Source organism: Hydra vulgaris, chromosome 07 (genome assembly GCF_038396675.1).
Source record: "Hydra vulgaris chromosome 07, alternate assembly HydraT2T_AEP".
Taxonomy (NCBI): Eukaryota; Metazoa; Cnidaria; class Hydrozoa; order Anthoathecata; family Hydridae; genus Hydra; species Hydra vulgaris.
In genome coordinates this window covers 38,004,993-38,009,656 of record NC_088926.1, presented here as the reverse complement: position 1 = coordinate 38,009,656, position 4,664 = coordinate 38,004,993, and the positions used below count along the sequence as shown (strand labels likewise).

Here is a 4,664-nt window from a genome sequence, read left to right as displayed (position 1 = left end):
AAATTCATAGTTTTATTAGTGACTGCATAAGAGTTTATTGTATATCTATTTACAAAAGTTCAGAAAATTTATTTGTTCAGAAATTGTTTTATAATAAATATTGTTTAAAGCACTAAGTTGTGGGATTATTTATATCATAATGATGAAATAGGCAATCTTAACATTTTAACACGGTAAATTTGTTTCTACAAATTGTTGACTTTTGGAGGAGTCGGAGTCGGAAGTCGGAGTCGGTCCATGATAAAGTTAAGGAGTCGGAGTCGGAACAGCGGTTTACCGACTCCACAGCCCTGGTTATAATGTTGCAGCAATATTTGCAGCATGTTGGTCTGAATGCGTTGAGTCTCCTGAATTTCCTTTTCAGTTTGCTTCATCTCCTTCATTGACGTTAAAATTCGTAATATTAAGGAGTCAGTAGTTGCCGATTTTGCTGCTATATTTGAAAAAAAAGCATAATAGTAATGAATTCATAAATTTTGTCTTACATATAGATACACTGCTAAATGGAAAAACAAAACAAAAATTTAAATGCTAACATTGAACAATGTTCTGACGCTTCTGGGTCAGTATATTCTTTTGGTGCCCCGCCGGTGTAGTTTGGTTTGATAGTAGTGATGATGTTTGGTCTGCATGAACTATTCTTTGCAATACATCACCAGAAGCTGTCCATAAACAATAATGTTATATAATCAAAACTATGCATCTTAACATTAAAGTTGTATGCCATAACAATTACTTTTTCAGGCATTAGTAAAAATAAATTGTAATCGAAACCGTAAAATAAACATACACTCAACATATTCACTTTGCTGCGATAAAACTGATTCCTCTGATTCAGTTTGTTTATTTGCATTTTCTGAAACTGTGTCTCCTACTCCAGTTCGTTCATTTGCATTTTCTGAACGTGTGTCCATTGCAATGCATCCTAAAAAATATACTAACTTCCACAAACAATATAACTAATTAACTAATGCATATAATGGCTGTTATCAAATTGTAAACAATAATTTCATTAATGGTCACACGCTTAAAGAGGTAGTCTAGAAAATTTTAAATTTCAGTGAAGTAAAACTATTTAAGTGTTAGATTAATGTAATGTAATTTAACACAGAAATAATTATTTCTTTTAGTGTCATCCCCAGACCAGATCGATAATAATCATTTCAAAGTTTGGTTATAAATATTACCTTTTGGAAATATTACCTTGAAATAAAAAGTAGTCATTAAAAAAGCCATTATCTTGTTTTCGTTAGCATATTACATCTTTTTTGCATATTCAATAATATGTGTGTGTGTGTATATATATATATATATATATATATATATATATATATATATATATATATATATATATATATATATATATATATATATATATATATATATATATATATATATATATATATATATATATACATATATATATATATATATATATATATATATATATATATATATATATATATATATATATATATATATATATATATATATATACTACTGTGATCAAAAAGTAAGGTGAATTTTTTTATAAAATGAAAAATCTATATTTATTCTTCCAAATCTGTATCGCCCCCCTCAAAATAATCCCCCCGGCCCCAATGCACTTTTGCCAACGTTTTTTCCAGTCAGAAGCATGCCGAAAAGTCCTCGATAGGGATAGCCTTCAATGTGCGTGCCGATTCATGTTGGATCTCTTCAATGGACTCAAAACGATTTCCCCGGAGTAGTCTCTTGAGCTTTGGGAACAGCCAGAAGTCACACGGTGCTAAGTCGGGCGAATACGGTGGTTGTGGAGCAACATGGGTAGAGTTTTTGGCGAAAAACTCACGAAGAACCAGTGCTGTGTGCGAAGGCGCATTATCGTGGTGCAAAATCCAAGAGTTATTGGCCCATAATTCCGGTCTCTTTTTGCGAATAGCTTCACGCAAACGTCGCATAACGCTTAAATAATATTCCTTGTTGACAGTTTGGCCAGTTGGAAGAAATTCGTAGTGCACGACACCACAATAATCAAAGAAAACAGTCAACATGATCTTGATTTTTGAGCAACTTTAACGTGGTTGCTTCGGTCTCGGCTCGCCTTTTTCACGGTATTCACTCGATTGGTCGGTTGTTTCAGGGTCGTATGCGTAGACCCAAGTCTCATCGTCAGTAATAATTTGTTTGTAGACGTCTTGATAGTCAGAAAGCATTGCTTCACACGTTTTAACGCGACGCTCTTTTTCAAAGAAATTAAGAAATTTCGGCACCAAACGTGATTTGAGTCTTCTGAGGCCCAAATAATCCTTTAAAGTCGCTTGCACCGACCCAAATGATATTCCAACCATGTCAACAAGGTCTCGAATGGTTAACCGACGATTTGCAAGCACCAATTCTTTGATTTTGTTGATGAGGCGATCATCAATCGAAGTCGATGGTTGTCCGGAGCGTTCCAAGTCATCAACACATTCTCGGCCTTCTTTGAATTATTTGTACCACTTGTAAGCATTTTTTTGAGACATAGTCTCTTCACTTTTGCAACATTCGATACGTTTCAGCAGCAGAAATATCATTCCGCAAACAAAATTTAATAGCACTTCTTTGCTCAACAAAATTAGACATCGTGAAAATTGCCGAATGCACTTTTGGTACTTCAGAAACAAGCCTAAACAAAAAAAAAATAATTAATAGTTTGACATGTAATTTGGCGCAAATGTTAATGACATTCCTACCAACTTAAAAATAAAAAAGATTGGACGATTCGAATAAGGCGGGAAGTTTAAATTAAAAGTTCACCTTACTTTTTGATCACAGTAGTATATATATATATATATATATATATATATATATATATATATATATATATATATATATATATATATATATATATATATATAGTATAATTAAATTATAAATGTCTGGATTAGCCATTCAAAATTACAAATTATGCCAAGGTAAAATGTTACATCAATATATTAATTAATATTCCGTAACTTCAACAATGCAGAATTTATGTACACTCTTGTTATGAGAAATATAATTAACAAAACTGACCTTGTGAGGTTTGGTGTGGAAGCACGGATAATTCAGCAGCAGATATTGTCTTACTAAATTCAGTGGGGGGTGCTGGAGGTTAAAATTCAGTTTGCCGGTCAGATAATTTATGACATTTCTTCTGTTTTTTTGATGTCATTTTTGAACTTGTATCACTATCACTGTTAGTATCATCTGCCGGTGCAATATTTTTTCTAAAAAGTACAGAGTGTTTGTGAAAAAATGAGACGGTACAGAAACTTGATACAAAGCTAGTTTAGTGATCAAATCAATTCTGCTATAGTTTTACTAATTCGGTTAACAAACCTTTTGCCTTGTCAGTTATTTTATAATAGCTCTAATATATAATTTATACGACACTTGAAACATGCCGACTGTCTCGATACCATGCGAATTGCAATATATAATTACATTAACCTTTACCACTGGCCTATGGTAGTAATACGTTTGTAGGTATTATACTATACAGCACATAAGAAATAAACTTTAAAAAAGTAAATCAATTTAGTTTAGACTCTGAATTTATCATTGTTTGCTCTGTAATATATTACTTCAATTAGTTAAATTGTAAATTTTATGTGAAATACATCACAACATTTCTTTTATATAATATGAATGCAGAAATGTACCTTTTACGTCTTTTACCATCTTCTTCTCGATCTGTCTGCAAATCAGACGAATATTCCGCTACTTTGCATTTTTCCACCGCTCTCTGATACGTAACTAAAATTATTGTAAAGTATACAATGCATGCGTTTCATTTCTATAAAATTTTATATTTATATTATTATATAATTAATTTAACTGCAATTAATAAATAAGTACAAAAAATTTGTATCACTTCGAAAAATTATTCTGTATTACACATTTCATTAATAAACTATATATACAATATTACTACATTCAGTTATGTAAACCTGCTTTTCCAAGTGTTCTAATTTTGTACTTATTCCAATTCTTATTGGGATTAGCACTGGTCTGCACTAACTTCGAAACCTTATGTTTTGCCTCAGTGTCGGGCCAGAAACACTCATCTTCTTCTGCAGAAGTAAACCATTCTACTGGAATGATGTCTACTGTTCCGTAAGTTATGAATTCAACAACTGCAAACATTTCCTACTAAAAAAGTTTAGTTCAATTCACACAGCTGGTCCAATTATGTTGTTGCAAAGTTTATTAATTAATAAAAATTGTCTTAATATTAAAAACTGTTAATTGCTGTGCAACAATGGTACTGCAATATTGCCATCTTCTAATGGCAATAAAATATGTTTTTGTTTCAAATCCTATATATATAACTTAGTTTCTTTGATAATCTTCTTACTTTATAAATTCCTAAACTTGATGACGACAAAGGATATGTAAAAAAGGGGACAGCTTCCGAAAAGTTTTCATATACAATTACTGCATCATAATTTGATGACTTCAATATATTTCGCACAAGAACAATGTCTTCATGAATTTTAAAACAATTATTTGCAGGTGAAACCGTAATAAACAAACTAGCTCCTTTATATTGGCCATACTGTTTGTAAGTATTTCGTGGAAGATTTTCAGGCAATGGACCTAAGTAGTGCTGATGTAAATGTTTACAAATTTCCTTGTTTTCTTCAATTTTACAACATCTT

General features: G+C 31.3%; 1 long non-coding RNA gene across 1 annotated transcript; it reads right to left on the bottom strand.

The window, feature by feature from the left end:
- Positions 1-3,665: 3,665 nt before the first annotated feature.
- LOC136082176 (uncharacterized) lies at positions 3,666-4,175 on the bottom strand. Its single transcript, XR_010639469.1, has 2 exons — positions 3,954-4,175; positions 3,666-3,759 (listed from the first exon to the last, which is right to left on the bottom strand). It is a non-coding gene; the product is annotated as an uncharacterized LOC136082176 (long non-coding RNA).
- Positions 4,176-4,664: the final 489 nt, after the last annotated feature.